Source organism: Puma concolor, chromosome A1 (genome assembly GCF_028749965.1).
Source record: "Puma concolor isolate L17-30 chromosome A1, mPumCon1.1.hap2, whole genome shotgun sequence".
Taxonomy (NCBI): Eukaryota; Metazoa; Chordata; class Mammalia; order Carnivora; family Felidae; genus Puma; species Puma concolor.
In genome coordinates this window covers 190,242,464-190,266,497 of record NC_141667.1, presented here as the reverse complement: position 1 = coordinate 190,266,497, position 24,034 = coordinate 190,242,464, and the positions used below count along the sequence as shown (strand labels likewise).

At 37.0% G+C, this 24,034-nt stretch overlaps 1 long non-coding RNA gene across 1 annotated transcript in view; it reads left to right on the top strand.

The window, feature by feature from the left end:
- Positions 1 to 8,943, top strand: part of LOC147584688 (uncharacterized) — a 125,459-nt gene extending 116,516 nt beyond the window's left edge. The window contains exons 2-3 of the long non-coding RNA XR_015252475.1: positions 3,615 to 3,697; positions 8,778 to 8,943. This is a non-coding gene — a long non-coding RNA (uncharacterized LOC147584688). The remainder of the gene's footprint in view (positions 1 to 3,614; positions 3,698 to 8,777) is intronic.
- Positions 8,944 to 24,034: the final 15,091 nt, after the last annotated feature.

Sequence of the window (24,034 nt, the reverse complement as noted above, 5' to 3'; positions counted from 1 at the left end):
ATCCCAAGTAGTAGCACTAGTAGGGCAAAACGAATGTTTTTATGCAAAGTAGAATGGGGGAATGCTTAGTGATGACAGTTAAAATGCTGGTTTTTTTTCCTAACATAGTACTGTTTCAATTGTAAAGTCATTGAATTCAATTATCTATTAACAACATGCGAATTTATTTAATGATAGTGTACAATTTTAGTAGGAGTTACTGGAAGTTTTCTAAGAATGTTGATTCATCTCAAATCACATTGTTTTACAGATGTAGTCTGTTGAGTTTTAACAAAAACCCCACAGCTAATTACAGGTAGGAAATAATTATATCACATGACTATTTTCATTGCTGGTGTTGGTTTTTGTCTTATATCCAGCAAAACTATGTGCTGCTTAGCAACACACTTTCTGTAGTCAAGGAAACATTGTCACACACTTAGAAGAAGAGATAGAAATGAATAATTGAAGGCTATCCTTGAGGTACTGAGAAGATACTTACAGGGAGGAAGTAACTGTCCTCTAGTTTAATTAAATTCAAAGCAGTTTCTATCACAGCTTAAATGATTAAGGTCAGAAAAACATTTTTTTGACTTCACTGATTCCTAAACTTGGTTAGAGAGAGATTTTATAGATGGAGATGTCACCTTGAGTTTCAAGGCTCAAGTGTGTGTGTGTGTGTGTAGGGTTAAAGTCAATTCTAAGATTCTATGCCAGAGAGATAGAGAAGCTTTCTAAAGAGGGTCTTAAGGGAGGTTAAGAGATTTGGAAAGAAGAGAAGGCTGAAGGGCAAAGTTTCTTATTCCCTTACCCATGTGTGTCAGTAATCACATAAAGGGACCCAACAAATATTTGTGGATCTGCCTGCTCTGTCGCAAGCCAGTGAAAGAACATATAAGACAACACTGAGTGTGTTTATTTTTTATTTAAAATTTTTAAAAAATTGTTTATTTATTTTTGAGAGAGAGAGACAAAGTACAAGCAGAGGAGGGGCAGAGAGAGAGAGTGTGATACAGAATCTGAAGCAGGCTCCAGGCTCTGAGCTCTCAGCATAGAGCCCTACATGGGGCTTGAACCCACAAACTGTGAGATCATAACCTGAGCTCAGGTCAAATGCTTGACTGAGCCACCTACATGCCTCTGTGTGTGTTCATTTAATCGTGGAGGAGCTTCAAGGAAAGCAACTCAATTCACATTTTTAAATATTTATTTTGCAGTATTAACTTTAAAGGCGTTTGCTGTTGTTGTTGATCTCAGTTTTAAGTAGTTTTACTATGAAGTACTTGGGTATTTTGTTGTTCTTGTTCTGCTTGAAATTCATAGAATTTCTTACATGTGTGACATGTTGTCTTTTATCAGTTTTGATCATTTCTCAGCCAGTTTCTCTTCATTATTATTTCTGCATCATTCCCCTCCCTTTTCCCTTCTTCTCATCCTCCCTCCCCTTCTTCCCCCACTCCCCCATTCTCTTGGCTTTTTTTTCTGGGATACTTATAAATATGTTAGATTTTTTTTAATCGTGTCCTATATGTTTATACTCTACTGGTTTTTTTTAACATATTTTTTTTCTCCATGCTTCAGTGGATCCATTCTATTGCCCTTACTTCCAGTTCCCAATCCTTTCATTTGTTGTGTCTGATTTGTGTTTATTTAAATTTAATTATTTCTTGAATATTCCAGTTGTCCGGTGAAATCATGCATCCTGCCATGTGTTTCCTTGGATATATTTATGATAATTTCAAAAACTATATATAATAACCCTAACATCTGGATCGCCTGGAGCTCTGCCTCCATTGTCTATTCTTTCTTTTATTTGCCAGGTATTTGGTCCTCTCCAGGCATGCCTTGGAGTTTTTGATTGAGCACAAGACATTGTGGTGAAAAATTGTAGAGATAATTTGACACTTTCACAGACACAATCTTCTTCTAAGGACGATTCTGCCCCCCACCCCCCACCCCCACCTTTTCTAATTGGCAATTAGATTAAGGGAAGATCACCTCACTCCTACCTGGGGTTTATCTGATTCAAAGACAGGTTTCAGTCCTTGGTAAGGTTTTGTCTATTTTTGGTTCATATTTTTTCTTATATTATAGTGCTGGATTCTTAATTGAAAGTATAAGAGATTTGCTAGGGATCCCCCTCCTTGTAGGGCCCCAATTTTTCAGTAGTAACACTATTGAAATCCCAGGCAGCCTTTATACACTGCTTTCTGCTTGGTTTCTTAGTCTCTCCTCCTGTGTAGCTCAGAAATCATCAAATTCCTCTGGGGGAAAGTGCTACAGAATGTTGGGTTCATATCAGTGAACTTCCTTTCTCTCTGAGATTCTGACACTTTAAATATTGACTGCCTTGATAGCTTCCTGATTTCTCCAAAGAAATTTTCTTTTTAAATTTTGTCTAAATTTAGAATTATTGTCATATTCAAGTTAGAATGCAGTAAGTTCTTTACTATTATTGAAATGACCTAATTTTCTTTTATCAGAACAATGAATTTTTCTCTTTATGTTCATGATACTTTTTAGGTTACCTTTTGGAAAAAGCAACTTAAGCCATTCAAACATCAGTCCTCCCAGGCTCATTTCTTGGCACTCTTTGCCACTTTCTATTGCCATCATTTTGTTTCTACCCTAACATTGATTACTTCTTGTATTTTTTTAAGTTCATTTTAAGTTCATCTGCTTCTCTCCAGCCACTTTTTATTTTTCCTTTTAATTTGCTGCAAAATTTTAGTATCTATTGCTGTATAAGTAACCACATTAAAAGATAGTGGATTAAAGCAATGATTTATTATTTCTCTTATAGGTTGGTTGGCAGTTTTTCTGCTCCATGTAGTGTCTATCAGCTGGGGTCACATGGCTGTAATTAGTTGGTGGTTGGGCTGGGTCTGGAACATCCAAAACGGTCTTACTCACATGTTTGGTGCCTCAGCTGTGGTGGGTTAAGGAGCTAGAGTACCTTGATTCTCTTCCATGTACGTCCATTTCTCCAGCGGTCTAGACTGTATTTCCTAAAGCTTGACAACTGGTTTCCAGACAGAAGTAGATGCTGTCATGTTTCCTAAATTCTGAGCCCAGAACTGTCACATTGTATATTACTTCTTCCACATCCTCCAGGTCAAAATAAGTCACAAGTCCAGGCCAGAACCAAGATGAGGGGAAATAGATTCCCCTTCCTGAAGGGAAAAGGGGCATGCACATAAGAGGAATTGTTGGTGGTCATCTTTAAAAGCAATCTACCATAGTGCATATTTGTATAAAAGCCTATTCCTTTTTCAGTACAATCTACTGATAGTACACTGCTTGTTTGGCTTCTGCCCCAGATTTTTTTCTACCAGCAGCTAAATTCAGTTACTTGCCATCAGTAGGCTCAGGCAAAGCATAAGCACTGGGCTCAGTATCAATTTAAAACAGAAAATTTTACTTGTACCTTTTCTCATTACTTGTCCCAGTTTTAATAATTATATTTGTCTCTCTCCATCTCTCTCCTTTTTGAGCCAAACCTACCTAAGCTCTATTCTTATTACCTCTTTTTATATTTCCTGAACCTCAGTGCTTTCTGGGACTGCAACATCTTGCCTTTCTTGGCCCTCTGCAGGTTATTTTTTTCTTGATTAGATTTCTCTTTGTATCTTCAGAACATTGGCATCTTCTCAGCATTCTCTTCCTAGTATTGTGGAAAATACCTGCCCTGCTTCCAATGGGAGACTCTCTGTTCCAGGTATTGCTCTTACTGTTTTTAATAGAATTAATCTTTATTTCCAAAATTAATTGATAACTCCAGATCTATTTTTATATTTTATTTATTTATTTATTTATTTATTTATTTATTTATTTAGAGACAGAGTGTGAGTGAGGGAGAGAGGCAGAGGGAGAGAGAGAGAGAGAGAGAGAGAGAGAGAGAGAATCCCAAGCAGGCTCCATGCTCAGCTCAGAGCCCAACCTGGGGCTGGAAACCATGACCTTGGGATCATGACCTGAGATGAAATCAAGAGTTGGGCACTCGACCAACTGAGCCACCCAGGCGCCCTGATTGATTGATTTGTTTTTAAGTAGGCTTCATATCTACTGCAGAGCCCAATGTGGGGTTTGAACTCATGACCCTGAGATCAAGACCTGAGCTGAGATCAAGAGTCAGATGCTCAACCGACTGAGCCACTCAGGTGCCCCTATGATTTTTTTTTTTTAAACAGCATGAAACATGAATTCCTGGGATACAATGGAGTCCATAGGTTATAAAGGGCCTATGTGTATAGAAAGTTTTACTAATTTTGATAAGTTGCCATTATATCTTTTGAAAGTGAAAATTTGGGGGTGCCTGGGTGGCGCAGTCGGTTGAGCATCCGACTTCAGCCAGGTCACGATCTCGCGGTCCGTGAGTTCGAGCCCCGCGTCAGGCTCTGGGCTGATGGCTCAGAGCCTGGAGCCTGTTTCCGATTCTGTGTCTCCCTCTCTCTCTGCCCCTCCCCCGTTCATGCTCTGTCTCTCTCTGTCCCAAAAATAAATAAACGTTAAAAAAAAAAAAAAAAAGAAAGTGAAAATTTGTTCTTGAGTAGAAACAAATTTGGCCAGATTTTCTCAGTTTGGCTATAATATTATGCTACTAGCATATGTGTTTTAATTTGTCAGAGTTTTCATAAAATAGAGTAGGTATAGACTTAAAACAAATCTATATTTTATTCCAATAATTAAAAAAATAATATATTATTCTGTGAAATGCTTAAGATACTGTAAGTCTCACCTAATGTTTAAGTAGCTAAGCAGTTATAAGACCATATTATATAATGTGAAATAAAAAGTAAACATTCACCTGTAAACAATATCACTGAGCACATAAAATTTGTCATAATTCAAAATTTTTCTGGCTAATGAAAAAAATTTAAAATTAAATAATGCATTTATTATCGTACAGGTCTTTCGGAAAAAAGTGTGTCATGATAGTATTACTTTATTGGGTAAAGGAAGCATAAATATGTATTTTTGGGAAGTCAGGACCTCTTTGAAAGAGCTTTGAAACTTTGTTAGGTTTTTAGAATAGAAAAATCCCTGTTGGAATAACAAAGCACTAAGGAGGGGTCTTGGCAGCAAGTAGCTCTTTGATAGTTGGCTCCATTTTAGCCCCTGGAGTGAAGATGTTTTTTTCCAGAATCATATATTAGTTTATTTGTCAGCAATGCTTATCTCTGATAAAGACTAAGTGGAAATTGTCCTTTTAAGATTTATCATGCTTTTCAATGAAACAAAACTCCCATAGCCAAAATTTCACTGATATCTGAGATATCGAATTCTTGTACTCTCTGCTTTGTCTGATTTACTAGTTGCTCTCTGAAACTTGACGGATTTGAACAATTAAGTCAAGTTGATGAATCACTTGTATTTCTGATTCCATTCCTATTCGTTTAAGTGGATGAAAAGTTCATTGTGAAGATGAAAGATTATTTTCAGTAGACTTATGCAAATTATTACCAGTTATTGCTTTGTGTGATCTCATTAAAAGTAAAACTGAACAAAAAATTGAACTAGGAATTTTCTGGGATAGTCTTCAATTATGTGGGTACTAGCTTTTCTAAAATGCACTCTTGAATTTTAGTTTTGACAATTTCCATCACCGTATCTATAGCGCCACATGCTTTCCCCAAGTTTCAAAACAAATTAAAAAAAATTACTTAACAAATACTATATGAAAACAATGTTTAACAATCTACCACTATTTAGCATAGGAGCTCCAATGGTTGAAGAAAATGGAAGTTTTAAAACAATGATGATTTTGTTAATGGCAAGTCATAATCACGGTCTCCAAAATTTGTTTTAAAATTTATACTTTAAACTGACACAAAATATACATTATCAATGAAGTTAAGTTTTTGGTTTCAACCTAAATTTTGGTTTTCTATTATAATTTTCTTATTGTACTTTTTTTTTTTTTTTTGGTGGGGGAAGGTTGTTCTAGTATTTTCATTAGCTTCCTTTTCCCTTTCTGATAAAATTCACGTTTATCTTTCATTTTAGGAAATTTTTTCCACACTACGTCTCATTCATGCTGTCTAATACTGGCCACATCTATTATTATCCCTTCCATTCCATTCATGCCTCCTTCTTTTATTCACTCTGACCTTCTGGCCTAGAGCTCCTGTGGGTATCTGTGTTTGTAGCATTTTTTTTTTTTTTTTGTAATATTAAGCAGACCTTCTGCTGATTTATCAAAGATTTATTAGCATCTCTTCTGTGCCAATTAGTGTGTTAGATTTTGAAGATAATGATGGTCCCTTTGAGCTCTTTGAAGTTAGGGGTTATGTCTTGTTCATTCTCGTATCTCTCTTGCTTGACACACACCTGACTCATGGCTGACCTTCCATAAAACTGTTATTAAAAGTATCCTGGGGGCCTGGGTGGCTCAGTCAGTTTAAGTGTCTGACTTCAGCTCAGATCATGATCTCATGGTTCATGGGTTCAAGCCCCGTGTCGGTCTCTGTGCTGACAGCTCAGAGACTGGAGCCTGCTTTGGATCCTGTGTCTCTCTCTTTCTGCCCCTCCACCACTTGTGCTTTGTCTCTCTGTCTCTCTCTCTCAAAATAAATAAACTTTAAAAAAATTAAAAAAAAGCATCCTCTGGGGCGCCTGGGTAGCTTAGTCAGTTGAGCGTCCGACTTTAGCTCAGGTCATGATCTCACAGTCTGTGAGTTCGAGCCCCATGTCAGGCTCTGTGCTGACAGCTCAGAGCCTGGAGCCTGCTTTGGATCCTGTGTCTCCCTCTCTGTCTGCCCCTCCCCTGCTCATGCTCTGCCTTTCTCTGTATCAAAAATAAATAAAAACATTTTAAAAAATTAAAAAAAAGTATCCCCTTTTAAAGCCCATCTGCCTATGAAGTATCCAATCTGTATTGATTCTTTCCTCTTAGTTCCAATAATGTTTATTCAAATTTTGGGGATATTCCATGTACCAGTCAGTAAAATATTGTTCTTAGAGTTTCAAATGAAATTCGCTACTGTAGTAGCAAATTGCCTAAGTATAAAGAACACACACTGCACAAACATTGCTTCAGGTACTTGATTGCTATATTAAGCTTTTTTAAAAAAATTTTTTAATGTTTATTTTTGAGAGAGAGAGAGTGCGAGCAGGGGAAGGGCAGAGAGAGGGAGACACAGAATCTGAAGCAGGCTCCAGGCTCTGAGCTGTCAGCCCAGAGCCCGACGCGGGGCTCGAACTCACGAACTGGGAGATCATGACTTGAGCCGAAGCAGGACACCTAACAGACTGAGCCACCCAGGTGCCCCAAGTTGGATTTTAATGCAACATTTGGTTGAACTGCTGACTTTCTGGATAGGATGTCTGTTGTGGATATGTTAGGGAAAAATCTGTTATACGTTGGCCGACAGGACTGATAAGGGAATTTCAGTCCCTGCCTGAAGACTTCCCAGTCGGGTTCTTACTCCCACCCTGCTTGCCTCAGGTGGCAAATTACTACTAATGAGGAATGCAGAAGTAACAGAATATAAATTGTCCCCTCTGTTGATGCTCTGGGCTCAGACCTCTGGAGAATGATCTCCTCTGAGCCCACCCGTATAAAATAAACCTTCTGCCTTCCATGATCTCCAAGTGCCGCTTGGTTCTTCTGCTGGATGATCCAGACTAGTTTCCGTAACAGGTAAAGCAATCTGTGCAGCACTAGCTTCATGAAGCTACACCTGAAACATACCTTTTGTTTTGTGACTCAGAGACCAAGTTTGAGAAATATAGAACATAAAATGAAATTAGGTTGTGTATTTAAAAATCATACAGTATAATTATTTATATTCATATCACAAGAGAATACTATGTGGCAAGATATGTAACATCAAGACAATTGTGAAATTAATTTGATTATTTCTGAGTAAAGTAATATTTTTAAACTTCAGAAATGCATTCCAGAAAAATACAATAAATATTTCCTGACCCTTCTTCTGTCAGTAATCAAAATGAAATTGAACTGGGATGACATGTTCATATTCAGTTATTCACTTCTTGACCTTACAAACTTGGCTTAATAGAGTTTCTTTTTGGTCACACTAGTTCCCAGAACTATGAAACTATCAAATTTATACTTGAAAAGCCAATTTGTATATTGTATGGTGTTGGGTTACAGTCCTTCCGAAATCTCTAAAATCTCATTCTTTGTTTCACCCAACTTTCTTGTGAAGAGTGAGTATTCATGCCAACTTTAATAACCCTCATTTGTTTTTCTGGATAATGTATGATTTAATCTTCATGCTTTGCAGAACTTTGCCTTTTTCAAGATCAGACTTGCTCGATGCCATTCCTTCCTTCCATTGTTTTATTTGTGAGGAAATTACCCCTTTCAAGGGCAAAGGAGTTGATAAAAGATAACTCACAGAAAAGTTTGTATTAGGTTGTTTACCAAAAGAGGATATGAGAGGAGTCTACATCCACAGTAAGCCTTAAGAAACTGAGAAGAGAAAGGAAGGAAAGGGAAATCTAACAAGCTAAGAAACAAAGACTTGGAATTTGACATTGAAAATACATACCTTATCTATCCATTACTGACATATTGATTGATCATAATTTCTATCAAACTTCGTGATCCATAGAATTTCGTATGAACTCAAAATATTATTAATTTTGACTTCCATTGAAAATAAGTTTTGTCAACCACCTTCTTATTAAAATGTTTTAGAACTAAACCCATAACAATTACATCTACAAAAATGTCATTGGATTTTCTAAAAGAACACCAATCTACTTAGAAGCATGAGCTCAACTTTTTAATGCATGTGTTTACATAGTTGCTTTTTTTTCCCCTACAGGCAGCATGATGTACTGGAAAGAATATGAGACTCTGGGATTAGGAGAACTGGGCATGAGTCCCAGACTCTGCGCTACCAGCTGTATGACCTTGGGGAAGTCACTTCATCCATCTGAGTCTTGTTTTTCTTGCCTGTCAAATGAAAAATAAAAGACCCCAAACTTTCAGGTTGAGTATGTAGATCAAATGAGTAATATATGTGAAAGGCTTTGTTAGTTGTAAACCATCATACAAATGATACTTATTTTTATTTCAGATGAACTCAAATATTGCTCTAAATTGGTAAGACACAAACAAAACAAATGACTGTGAATGTCCATAGTAGCCTTGGCTCTATCTAAAAAAATTTTCTTTAGAAAACTAGGCTTTTAATTAGCAAATTGTCAATGGCTCTAGACTCTTTCAAAAAAGAGTCATTATGTATTTGAATCATTCAATTAGGAAAAAAAATATAATCCTCCTTCTTGACACTGAGTCATTTACTCTAAGCTCAAGTTTGATCTTATCCTGACATTCTCCAAGCTTGTCCTTTGGAGAAGCCCCTTTAAGCTGTGGATTGTATAAGTGAGGAAGATGTATAAATGAGAGCACATTTACACAGGGAAAACTTACTCATGAGACAGTAGACACAGTGCCAAGGATCCACTCTACTTTTAGGGGTCCACAAAAATGGTTTACTTTATTTTGTAACTGGAAGAAAGAAATGAACTTTTAGGTCAAATAAATGTTTTAGTGTATAATATTAATACCTTCATCTTTATGCCAATGAGTCATAAATATAATTTTTTAAGTTTAATTATTTATTTTGAGAGAGAGAGAGAAAGCACACACTAACTGGGGAGGGGCAGGGAGAGAGAGGGAGGGAGAGAGAGAGAATCCCAAGCAGGCTCTGCACTGTCAGTGTGGAACCTAATGCAGGGCTCAAACTCATGAACGGTGAGATCATGATCTGAGCCGAAATCAAGAGTCTGACGAACTGACTGAGACACCCAGGCACCCCCATAAATAAAATTTTTGTATTCATTGTAGCTCTGGGTAACTTAAGAAGAATTCTTTGAGGAATCCAGTTATCTACTGTTCAAGGCACACCAGGACACTGTTCCAACAGAGGTGATGTTGCCAGGAATCACAGATGTGGAGTGATTAGTTCTAATCTGAAAAATAGGGAAGGCTTTGCAGAGTTGATATTTAAATCAGTATTTTGGGGGATAAATATGCTTTCTATAGGTGAATGTGGAAAGGGCATTTCTGAGAGAAAAAGCAGCATGAACCAAAGGATGACGCTGTGGAGAGAGAGCACTGGAACTTGGCATTAGTCAATAACTGACAATGGCCTATTCTATTCAATATAAAGTCATGAGGGGAAAGTCCACTACTTACATGGCTGAACCTTACTGAGCCAGTGTTTGTCCATTATTTTGCATTGAAATATTTTACAGCTAAACTCAAAAAATTACATGAACACCAAATGAGTAAGCAGTTGGTTGTTCAAAGAGCTAGTGAGCTTAGATAGAATTAATAAGGATATTGTGTCAATAATAAGGCAAAGTATCTTATGTAATAGTTGTTCTCTGACTGCAAGCAATAAAAATGTTTTCTGCTAATTCAGACAGAAAAGAAACAAAAGGAGGAAAGAAAAATGGAAGCCAGCCTTGCTAACAAAAATGATATTCTTTTCAAAGTCAGAGTGTTTTTCTTCTTCCCCACAGCTGAACCATGTAATAATCTCCACGTAGAAGTTCAGTTTAACCCGAGACCATTGGACCAATTCCATCCTTTGTCAGGACCTCTAGGTCAATAGGATAACTCAGGTTATCCAGTACCAAATATGCAAACATCTGATTCGTCCTCAGTCTTTCTAGCAACCTTGTACCTTGCTACAAGACTGATAAGGATTATGTGGGTGAATTCTGGAAATTGTCCTCTCTCCTTTTACATTATAGCCTCTTTCCTGTTATCAATCTCTCTGTTCCTCATCAACCATGTCTCTGCTCCTTATCTCCAAAGACCTATGAGCAGAGCTGACATTCATGCTCTACACTGTGCATTGAAATGCTTATTTACACTGATATCTGTTCTGATGTATTGAGGCATCCTTTCGTTGGGCCATGGCATCTGTTTTGACTAGTTGGTATCTGTATATACCAGTGGTTAGATGTGTTCCATGTCATTCCTGCCCATAATCAACATTTAATGTGATATCTGAAATCATCATTGGAAAATCAGTATGAAGATAATAAATGTAGGTCTTTTGTGTGGTAAAACATTAGTTCTCCTCTTACTTTAACAATCAGTCTGGAATTTTTTGTCCACTAGAAAATGTTATTTTCAGAATTGGACTCCTTCTATTATTTAATAGGTAATCATACATGATTCTAATCTGAACTGTTGACTGATGAGACTTTCAGTACATGCATGCCAAATGTGCTCAGAGTCCAGATATTAGGGATGAAAGGATATATGGGTCACAGACTGTGTCTGCAAAGAACTCAATATGTGGGGCTTCTCTTCCAGATCTGCCACTTATTACTTTATTCAGAACCATTGAGTTTTAAATTTGTTAAATTTAAAATTATGGTAGATTACTTATTGGCTTTTTGAAATGTAGGTATTAATTAGATTTAGAAGTATATTTGAGGGTATCACAATAAGCTTGAAAGGTAATTGGGTAGACCCTCAGAAAAAACCATCCAAGTAATCTCCTCAATGCTTATCCATCCATCCATCCATCCATCCATCCATCCATCCATCCATCCTTCTGATATCTTTTTGGATTCATTCATCTGCCAGGAAATGTGCTTGCAAATAGAAAGACTCCCAAGAAGCTTACAGATTGGTGTAAAAATAAACATACAAATAATTATAATGCCACTATGGAGATAAATTCACAGCTGGAGATGCTCACACAAATTCCAGGGAGTATAGTGAAAACAGTCCTAGAATCTGGAGGATTGTAAATCTGGATTTGAATTCTGGCTCTACTCTTATTAAAGTTATGGCTTTGAGTGAATTATTTAAATCTCTATGTCTCAAGTCTCCTCATCTATTACATGTGCACAATGCCACTTACCTGATACATAATAGGTACTCATCATGTTAGTTACCTTCTCTGTCTTGCCCCCTCTTTCATTCATCCAAACTTTGGCTTCCTTATCTCAAAAATAAAAGGCTTTAATTTGATATCTGAAATCTTTAAGAATCTAAAGTTCAGTGATTTAGGAATAATCCCCTCATCTTGGAAGAGATGCATTCATTACTTATGGTCAAATATACTTTTGTATTATAAACATAGTACAACTTTATGAAGAGCATTGATGAATCTCAAACACACCAGGCTCTTTCTCACCTTCAGGACTTGGCACATCCTGTTCCTCTTACTTGAAGATCTCTTTCCCAGTGCTTTCCCTATGCTTACCTGGCTAACTCCTGCTCATCCTCCAGTTTTCACACTATAAGTCACTTCCCCAAAGATAATTTCCACAGGTGATTTTCAGGGGGCGGATCTGTGAATTCTCTTTGGACTCTACTCATCCTTTCAAAATAGCCACCATACTACAGCAATTAGGGATCTAAATGTAGATCTCTAATATAAGATCCACTTACATGCAAAAGACAAAATTAGAGATCTCTAATCTTCTAGTGTGTTTTCCTTTAAAAAGGAAGCGATAATGACTCTTGTTTCTATAGACCCTTCTGGGAATAAGTTTATGGTTTATTGAAAAAGAGGGCTTATTTATATTTCATCCTCTCAATACAAAACATGGATATAATTATTGATGGCTACCATGTACAAATCATTTATTACATGCAGGCGCTGTTCCAAGCACCATGTATGTATTATTTCATTTACTTATATCAACTTTAAGAAATAGGTTTATGGGTAAAATAGGTTTACAAATGAAGAAACAGCAACTTAAGGAGTTTAAATAAACTGTGTTTCCTAAATGTCAATGTACCATAGGTCATAAAAATAAAATGAGGAAAAACAAAAACAAAAGAACACCCAAACCTCAAAACACTACAGCCAAAATGCTATTAATTTAACAGTAGCTTTTCAGGGAGAGAAGGAAACGTGCCTTACACAAATTCTAAGATGATCATCTTGTCATATACATTTAGATTGGGGAGTGGCAGAGGCTGGTTTGAACTCAGGAGTGTATGGTTTCAGAACTAATATATTTACCATTATCCTATGCCCGTCAGATTCAGGAAATCAGCCCTAAACTACCACAATACTTGTGAAAGGCTCATGAGATAAATAAAAAATTTATTGGAAATTGTGAAAATAAGTCAGGGGAAAATAGAAATGCAAAAACAAAACAAAACAACTACCTATTAAATTCAAACTCACCAATAATATTAGATTTACAAACTTTAAAATAAAAGTAGAAAATATAGAATATTTATTATGTACCAGTCACTTTATATTGATCTCATTTAACACTCATAGCAATTATAAAATAAACATTATTATGACCCATATTTAACAAATGAGAAACTTGGGCATAGAATCTGCCCAGTTTGTATACTAAAAAATTGTGGAGTTTGTGTTAGACTTATCCCGGAAATTGTGAAATTGGTAGGAGAGTCTACAATTTCCTGGATCACAGGGATGCAACAGTGTATTCTGAATAATTGAATAAAATTAGTCAAGGGAAATATTTGTTGTTGGAACAGGTTTTAACATGGGGGTACCTGGTTTGTTCTGTAAGTGAGATCCTTTTTCAACTATTTCTGCTGGATCTTAATTTTTTCAGTTTCAGGTTTGACAGTCATGGTAATTTTAAGAACATGTCCACACAAGAGGCTGAAAGTAACTGTGCATTGTAATCTTTGGTTACTTGTCTTCATGTACCTAGATCGAAAGCTCCTTATGGTCAGGTGCTATGGTTTTTGTATCAGTGGCTGGCACAACCAAGGGGCTCAATAACGACTTGTTGAATGAATGAAGCATGAAGAAATTGAGCACTAGCAATTTTAGATTGAAACCAAGAAAAGGTGTATCATGAAAAATGTGTTTTTTCATTCTACCACAGCCAGCCTCTTCAGGGCCTTTTATAAATTAGAAAAAGTGCTCTCCCAGGGTGTATAAATTAGGACTTAGGACAAGGAACCCACTGGGTAGGTATGCTCTCTCTGACTTGACCTAGCCCTGCAAAGAGATTCTTCCAGAGAGCAGTGGAGTCCAACTGGGCAAACAGCTTAGATTTCCAAGCCCACTTGCTCCCTTAGTCAGGGTTTACCTCACCATTCCCTTGATTTGGGGGGTGTGGTGGGGGTAGGGCAAGTGTCTTTTTGTCTTTCTTAATCAAGAAAACACTAGTCTGCCTAGTTTGGAAAGATGTAAAATCATTGCATTCTATTGATTTATGCCTTATTAAATCTCCATGTCAGTCTTTATTATTCAAAGAAAGTGCATTAGCTAGATTAGTTCCTTCTCTCCTTATACTATAATCTAGAAACAATTTTTATAGGATATTTTCAGATTTTGGAAACCAATAATATTGAGCCCTGAAACTGTGTATTTTAGTATTGGAACATTTTTTGAATTTTCTACTGATTTGCTTGTGACATTTTTCATATTTTGTTTTAGGTGAGCCACTAGAAAAAAATAGCTAAAACCAGTGTCTAAAAACATGAAATTATTTTTTCTCTTTCTGATGTGTAACACACACACACACACACACACACACACACACACACACACAAACACACAGCTTTTTTCTGTGCTAAGTGGGAATTTAGGGGCAACCTGATTCATAGCAAGAGACACAGGAATTCTGTTGGGATCAGTGGCTCTCTGAACAGCTCTGATTAATTGCAAATGATCATTGTAGTAATAGTTTCTTAAGAGGAGTTTATTAAAACTTAAATCTTAAAACTTCAATTCATGTCACTTAGGCACACACTTCAAAAATTAAGAAATTAAAGCCAACATTCCTTTCTTGACCAATGGAAAGGCCAATTAAAAACCGCTTTTGCTTTGATTATAGCTCTGATATAATGTGCCTTTTAAGAATGATATTTGTATTTATTTTTAATAAGGAACACAGAACTGTTTTCAATTTTGAACATATGGGGAGTAGAGAGTGCTTCAATTCAGCTTGTGAATCCTCAGGTTAGAACAATGGTTTCCAGTCCCCTAATGCATTTAGAAATGTAGTCTCTGTGGATGGATCTCAGTATCTGTTGTAGCTCCCATTAATCCTCATCTTTCTGTTTTTTAAGTAGCCTCCATGCCCAACTTGGGGCTTGAACTCAGGACCCTGAGATTGAGAGTCACACACTCTACTGACAGAGCCATCCAGGCACCCCCTTCATCTTTTCTTTTATATTCAAGTTTGTCATTGTATTAAGCCGAAGCAACAAGGTGTAAGGAATTCTTATGATGGAGAAAAGAACTTATACCTTCAGTAGCTCTGAGGGTGACTGACTCTTTTGTGTGAGCAGTGTCCCTGAATAGGAGCAGGCTCTGCTGTCTCCATCAGTAAACAAGTGCGAGGACAGCTGTGTCAGGAGACCCCTGTGAGCACTAGGGAAATACATAGCAAAGTGTTTGGAAGAAGGCTAAACTTAGTGGAGGACTGCTCATGCTTAGTAATATTTATTGACCCCTGCCTTATTAGAAACATTAATTTGTAGCACCTTTAAAATGATGTGGTTTCCTGATATCAAGACATTTTCTTTTCTGGTTCATATTGGTTTTACTATTGCCTTTACTGGTAAGTAGATAGAACCCGGGGTTGACCTCCAGGTGTAGCAAGAATAGAGAACAGAGGATTTGGGTCATCTGGAAAACAGTATTGAGCGTTTAAAGGGTAAGGGCTCAGTTGGTTAGGCATCCAACTCTTGATTTTGACTCAGGTCATGATCTCACAGATTATGATCTCACGGGTTTGTGAGTTCCAGCCTCACGTTGGGCTCTGCCTGCAGAGTTTGCTCAGGATTCTGTCTCCCTCTCTCTCTGCTCCTCCCCCACTCACGCGTGAGTGCGCTCTCCCCCTCTCTCCCTCAAAAATAGGTACATACATTCTTTAAAAAAAAGAAAGTTTAAAGGGTAAGGGCTTTAGAAATGTGATTTTGAATCACAGCTTTGTATCTAACTGGATGAGCTTGGGCAAGTCCTTTAACCTCTCAAAGGCTTTGCTATCTTCTTTTGCAATAACCCCTACCTCCAATGGTTATTGTAAGGATTAAGTTAGATAATTCATGTAAAGTATTTAGCACAGTGACTGGCACATGCTTAGTGCTTGGTAAGTGACAGCTTTTTCTACTGTTGACATGTGATCCCGGAGAATCATTCTTTGTCTGAAATTCCCTTCATCTAGTTTGATTTATAAGTCCTAGGAATACCTCCAATAAAGTAAAACTTTGGAGATTTTTGCATTTGTGCAAAGCAGAATATATTGCCAGAATAATTACCATCAAATTAGCCTTAATATACCCTAAATTATTTCCAATGAACTGGACTATATGTATATTATATATAAAAATAATAATGATAATTCTTATAAAATGATATTAATGTTTTATTTTTGTTCAATGCAAATTTTATCTGTCAGGAACTTTATATAGGTAATTTTAAGTACTTATAACAATGGCACAAATTAAAGCAAATCAAAACCACAATGAGATATTACCTTACACCTGTCAAAATGGCTAGAATCAAATAAACAAGAAATAACAAATGTTGGTGAAGATGTGAAGAAAAAGGAACCCTGTAGACTGTTGGTGGGAAAGCAAACTGGTGAAGCCACTGCAGAAAACAGTACAGATTCTTCAAAAGATTAAAAATAGAATTACCATATGATCCAGCAACTCCACTACTGGATATTTACCCAAAGAAACCAAAAATACTAATTAAAAAAAGATGTATGCATCCCTATATTTATTGCAGCATTATTTACAATAGCCAAGATATGGAAGCAATACAAGTGTTCATCAATTAATGAATGGATAAAGATGTGTGGTGTATATACATGATGGAATATTACTCATCCATAACAAAGAATGAGATCTTGCCATTTGCAACAATATGGATGGACCTAGAGGGTATAATGCTAAGTGAAGTAAGTCAGAGAAAGACAAATACCATATGCTTTCACTCGTAGGTGGAATTTAAGAAACAAAACAAAGAAAAAAGGCAAATGAAAAAACAGACCCTTAAATACAGAGAACAAACTGGTGGTTACCAGTGAGGAAGTAGTTGGGGGTATGAGTGAAATAGATAAAAGGGATTAAGAGTACACTTAGTCATGATGAACGCAGAGTAATGTATAGAGTTGTTGAATCAATGTATTGTGCAACTGAAACCCCCATATAACACTGAATATTAATTATACCTCAATAGAAAATAAAAATATATATATAATTTTAAGTACTTAAAGCAATTAAGTATCAATTTTCATGTTTTATAGATAAAGCAGAATCTCAGAGTGATTAAGGAACATCTCAAAGACTGCACAACTAGTAAACAGAAGATCTGGGATTCAGAACCAGGTTGTTTTGCTTCAGAGCCTTTGTTCTTTCTGATATACCTGCTGATGTTCAGCGACCATGCCAAGTGGTCTATTAAATTTATCCTTCTAGTTCAATGCAGTGAAAATCAGCAGGTGGTTTTATCTCCTTAGTGAATATCAAATTTTTTGCTGCCAAATTCACAACCTCTGAGAGAATCCTGCATTCTCTTCTTTGCTAGAATCCAGAATCCCTTTATTTGATTAAATTATTTCCATTGATGTGGATTTCAATTCAATCTAATAACAACAAGGCACTGTCTTGACAAAGGATGTGCTGTTGTTAGGGGTTTTTCTGAGGCAATTCTTTCATAACTTTTTCAGTCAGATGAAGCCGAGAATAGCGTTATTAACATCTGTCCAGTCCATGGCAAAGAAAAATTCTAATCTAGGGAATAGTTTTACCTCTAGTGGATCTTTTCATGAGATTTACAAAATGATTTATAAAAACGAATCAATACAGTTTTAGGAGAAAAAATCAGTGTTAGAAAGATCAAGGATGAATGAGACATAGACAGCTAGGAGGGAGAGACACGGCTATCACCTAAAAGTAAGGTTAAGGGTACCGGGAGAGAGAAGTGTGCACAGTTCAAATCATTGAACTGAATACTGAATGTTGGGCGTGTGCTTCCAAATGATGGAGAGGAATGGAGTGTGCAGAGAAGCTAAAACTCATATGACAAAGTAAAGTGTCACACAACTTGGAGATAGACCAGTAGAAATTGTCCAAGAGGAACACAAAACAGAAAATAAGCAAAATGGTAGACCCATATCCAACCATATCAGCAATTACCTTAAAAATTAATAAACTAAACCTGCCTTGTGTAATATGACTACCACTACCATATGAGGCTATTGAAATTTAAATTGATGAAAATGAAATATAATTAAAAATTCAGTTTCTTAGTTACACCAGTCATATTTCAAGTGCTTAATAGCCATGTGTGGCTATCATATTGGATTGTGCTGATGTGGAACATTTCCATCATCACAGAAAGTTCTACTAGACAATAATGGACACAGAGAAGGTCAAATGGATTAAAAAGAAAAGCCAGATCCAATTGTGTATTGTCTACAAGAGATCCACTTTAAGTATAAGGATATAGAAAGATATACATACAAGTGTCATATAAAAGAGACTACAGGACAAAGAGTATTATTAGAGATAAATAGGAATACTTCATAATTAGAAAAAATTCAATTCAACAAGAAACCCTAACAATTATAGATATTTATATGCCTGTATAGTTTTTTCCCCTGACACCAACTAATTCTCCAATTCTCTGACACCAAGTAGGTGTCCTACAGTTCAATTCGATTGAATTCTGAGACTACCTGGACTTAGTGCAGACCCCACAAATTAAGGTCTGAGTCCCACAGTTTGCACTTACTTCAGACACCTGCCACAAATGGGGTCCCTAGGAGACCTACAGAAGCTGCCATACTGACCACAGGGTCTGGGGTTCGCACAGCCTTCCCTCAGATTCAGTAATTCACTCAAATGAATCCCAGTACTCAGGAAAGCAGTTTACAATTAAGGGTTCATTACATAGGATACAAACTCTAGCACAGACAAATGGAAGCAATGTCTAGGGCAAGGTATAGGGGGAAGGTATGCAAAACTTACATTCCTCTCTGGGCACACCACCCTCCTAGCCCCCTGATGAAGTCACCAACCTAGAAGTTCCCCAAACCCAGTCTTTTAGAGTTTTTAAATGACAATTTTATTATGTAAGCATTATTGATTAAATCATTGGCCGTTGGTGATCAATCTCAATCTCCAGGTTCCCTGTCTGTCTCTAATCATTTGGGTAGCTTTTCTGGCGACCAGCCCCGATCCCAAAGCTATCTAGGTCCCTCTCACGGGTCATCTCATAAGCATAAACAAGATAGGGAATTCCAGAGGTTTTAGGAGTTCTGTGCCAGGAACCAAAGACAAAGCCCAAATATTTATATTCCTCTATACCACAATGACTCATTATAGAGCCTCCAAACACATGAAACAAAATCAATAGAATCAAAGGGAGAAGTAGACAATTCCACAATCAGATCTGGAGATTTCAGTACTTCTCTCTCACTAATTGAGAAAGCAACTAGACAAAGGACTCAGTAAGAACATAGATGATGTGAACAATCAGAATGTAACTGATATTTATAGAACCCTATACCCAGCAGCTGCAAAGTATGTATTCTTTAAAAATGTACATGATGATAATGCTAGGCTATAAAACAAGCCTCAATAAATCTGAGAGGATTAAAACCATACAAAGTACGTTTTCTAAACCTAACAAACTGGAAATAAAAAACCTCAAATTTTGGAAACTGAACAACTTTTAGTAATCTGTGGATCAAAGAAAGAATAAGATAAATGGGAAAATATTTCAAACTAAATGATAACAAAATGACAACATATCACAATTTGTGGGATGTAGCACAAGCAGCACTTAGAAATTTAATCCTTAAAATGCTTATTTAAGGAAAGAAGAAAGGTCTAAAATCAATGATCTAAGGTTCCATCTTAAGAAAGTTGAAAATAAGGGGTGCCTGGGTGGCTTAGTCGGTTAAGTGACTGACTGTTGATTTTGGCTCAGGTCATGATCTCATGGTTCATGAGATCAAGTCCCACGTCGGGCTCTGTGCTGACAGCATGGAGCCTTCTTGGGATTGGCTGTCTCCCTCTCTTGCTGCCCCTCCCTTGCTCTCTCTCTCTCTCTCTCTCTTGCTCTCTCAAAATAAATAAACAAATAAATAGACAAAAAAAAAAAAAGAAGTTTGAAAACAAAAAGCAAAGGAAGGTTAAAATAGAGGCAAAGAATAATAAAGACTAGAAATCTGTGGAATTAAAGAAAAAAAATAGAGAAATTTAGCAAAGCCACGACTCAGAGTGGAAGAAGCTGAGTGGTCTGGGGATGCCAATGGAAGGATGATTGGTCCAAGGGACAGAATGTCATCAGGTCCTTGTTAAAGAAAACACCTGGTCACTGTTGTTCTACCATAGTGTTGTGAGGCATGTGTTATTTTTTAACAGCATTTTGAAATTTAAAATATGAGTATAATCTTATCTTGCTCAAAATAAAGGAAATGTCTGCCACTTTTCTATGCCTCCAATTTCTTTCTTTGCCATTCAGCACTCTTGACAAGGCCTCTTCCTGATTTCTCACTATTACCTCTGCTGGGTCACAGCAATATGCAAATTCATGTAGATTCCATTCAAGACAAGGAGCCCTCAGGGCTGGATTTGGTCTTATTACAGAGTCTCCAGGAGAGTACTGTCTAGAAGAGAGGGATACATATTTTCGTTTCCACTTGACATGCTGTTAAAACTTACAAATGCCATGTACATTTTTCATGGTATTTGCGAATTTACATTTGTAAGAGTGTAAGTTACAATTTGGTCTATGGAAAATGACAATTTGATCGATGAATGGTGTTAGTTTCTATTTGAATTTGGATTTTTTGTTTAGTTTCTTTTCTTAAGTGACATTCATAAGACTCAATAAAAGTCGAATAGGTTATTTATGCATAAGCAATTGCATTTTATTATGTCATTTCACCATAACATTATTTTGCTTCATCATGTCCTCCCTCCCCCCCTCCTTTCTTTCCTCCCTCCTTTCTTTCCTCTCTTTCTTTTCTTTTCTTTTCTTTTCTTTTCTTTTCTTTTCTTTTCTTTTCTTTTCTTTTCTTTTCTTTTCTTTTCTTTTCTTTTCTTTTCTTTTCTTTTCTTTTTCTTTGCAAGTCAAAACAAACAAACATGCCCGCCCGAAGTGTTTAAAGGAGATTTGTGACCTCAACTAAAAACTAGAAAATATAGAACATTGTTATCCAGAAACTTGTGATATATATGGATTTGGCTATGCCACAGTACTGATATTATTCTCTGCAGCATAACTACAGTCAGTAAAACAGCCTCACCTAAAATGATTTTTGTTCAATCCTCAAATACCGGCATTATTTAAGGGCTCCACTTTGTAGAGGTGGGATGGAGAGAGCTGAAAGAATATGTCTGACTCAGACAGATGTGGTTCAAATACCAGTATTTCTGTAATCTTGACTGTGTCCCTTGAGGGGGTTGAATGTCAATATTTTTAATGCCTACTCCACAAGGTTACAGTGTGCTTTAGAGGAAATAATGTATGTAAAGTGCTGGCACATAGAGACTGTCTGTGTTCTCCCCTCCTTGACCTGTAATACAATAAGCTGTGAGTGACTAGTAGTGTTTGCATATTCAGAGAGCCGGTGTGGCAGATGGGAGGGAGCAAGGCTTTTGAAGCATAGAACAAGACTTACTCTCTTTTGCCATTCATTGGCCATCTGACTTTAGGCTAATTATTTAACCTCTTTGAGTTTCTATTTCGCAATGTGTAAAAAAAGGAAAAGAAGATTGTATCTGTAGACATGTAATGATTAAATGAGTTATGTAAACATTTAGCACAGTGCATGGCATAATTAATGCTCAATTAAGAGTAGCTTCAGTTATATCACTTTTGTACTCTTAAGACTTTCTGTTATTAAGGTTTTCTTTCAAAGTGCCTTCTATTTTCACTGTATTCTAATTATCAAAACCCTCAGGGGGTGCCTGGCTGGCTTAGTCAGTAGAGCATATGACTCTTGATCTCTGGGTCATGAGTTCAAGCCCCACACTGGGTGTAGAGTTTACTTAAAAGAAAAAAAAGAAAAGAAAAAACAACCTCAGGACTGCAGTCAGCAATGTTAGAGCTCAGATCAATTTCTGGTTCAAATAGTGTGTATTTAATTTTATCTCTGCCGCTGTTTATGAGGGCTAGAGAAGCCAATCTCACTGTCCCATATGCTGCAGAGCAAAAAGATGCTCCTGAGCTCAATGGAGGTTATTTTTCATAGCTCTAAGAATCTAATCTTTATGACTGATGACTGTTGTCTTAAGATACATAAAAGTCCCATCCAAGGTATTCATATCTCAGATTATTGATTTCTATTCAACTTGCCTACTTTTCAGTGCAACAGAGTATATGATCAGGGAGGTAAAGAGCAATATTTATTTGATTAAAATTTCTTCAGCTTGATCTGCTTGTTGCTAGTGGCAACCAACAAAAGAATAGATCTAAAATGACAGGTCACAACCACATTGATAACAGTCTGTATTTTTATCTTTCCCCAGTTGTGATTTTAAAATAGTCTTTCTAGTGCTTGTAGTCATAAAAATGATTACTATGTAACCACCTTAGATATATTGACAAACCTAAACAACCCTATTTCACTAACGAACCTCTTCCCAGGGCTTGGAGAGTCAGCCTCAGACCACATGGGCCATTGCTATACTAATGGCTATAAGGAAGATGATACTGTTTATATTACAGGAATTATTACCCAAAGTGAATTTCCTATTAATTGGTATGTCTTGGATCAGCATAACATTATATGTTGCAGCAGCATTTACAAGTTTGTATCTTTTTGAAAACAGTATCACTTTCTAAAAACAAAACAAAACAACAAGAAAATCTGCATGCAATCTATTAAGCGTTTGGTGGTTCTGTTGTAGAATATACTGAAGTCTCCAAAGGAGACTAAAAATAATATCCTTGGGAGATCTGTTCATAATCCAATGAAATTCAATTAGACTCCTTTCCAAGGACAAAAGAACATCTTTGCAAGCAGGGAAGTATTAACTTTACAAAAGCATGATGCACCTTTGGGTGCATTTGTTGGATCTTCCAAAATTGAACCTTGTATACAGGAAAAAAAACACTAGAGAGTTTGCACTTCCTCCAATCATCCTGTTAATTTGCAAGCCAATGGAGATAATCTTGGAGCACAGGATTTGATCTCTGCATGCTATGATTCTCTCTGTCTGGCTCTTGGAGTGTCACATTCACGTGGACAGGACTTCCAGAGGAGTGGCCATTATCAAATTTACAATAAGACTGCAGCTGATTGGAAGCCTTTTGGGTGAAAATCTTGTGTGCTAAGTTGCATTTCTTGAGACCACAGAAAGGTCTCCATGCACTCCACATTAAAGGGCAGGATACCCTGAGGAGGAACATTTTAGGCTGTTAACAGTTACAGCCCAGTGGGGGAGTTGGGGGGCAGAGCATTTCCAAACAGCTGGGAATTAATGGAGCCCTTACTCCTGAGGAGGGGCGACCTTTAGCAATAAGATTTGACACAAGAAGCATAATGCAGGGAGAGCCTCTCTGAGCTGAGCAAGGCAAGAGGGCAGAAGACGCCAAGAAGTGGTGTGAGAGAATCAAAAACATTTTGTTCACTTCATAAAATTTCCTTAGCCTGCACTCAAAATAATCCCAATTTTTAAAAATGTGCTTAAAAAACGTTTGGTCTAGCCAAAGTCACGAGATACAAGTAACAGTCCCCCATTTGTCTTTCTTCTAAGTCTGTACAGTGTTGCAACACTGCTTATCTCCTTGCTTGAATTTGCCACAGGGAATGAAGATCTGACTTTCCTGGCTCTGAGCCCCAAGTTGGCTCTGAGTGAGTGTTGCTAGGGTGAAGGTTGGAGTACTGAAGAAGCGCTGACTAAGCTATTAATCTTAACTCTGCTTGCCTTCTCTGTGCTCACTCAAACTGGAATGGACTGGAGCCCTCCTTGTCTCTAGGGCTCACCAGGGGGTACTATTTATTAGATCAGAAAACAGCTTTTGCCTCTGGGAGGAAGAATTTGGCCCCAGCCCTGAGCAGCAGGCCTTCATGCACTCAATGAGCAGGTGTGTTTCCCTTGTGCTCTCCACTGCCCAGGCAGTGCCCT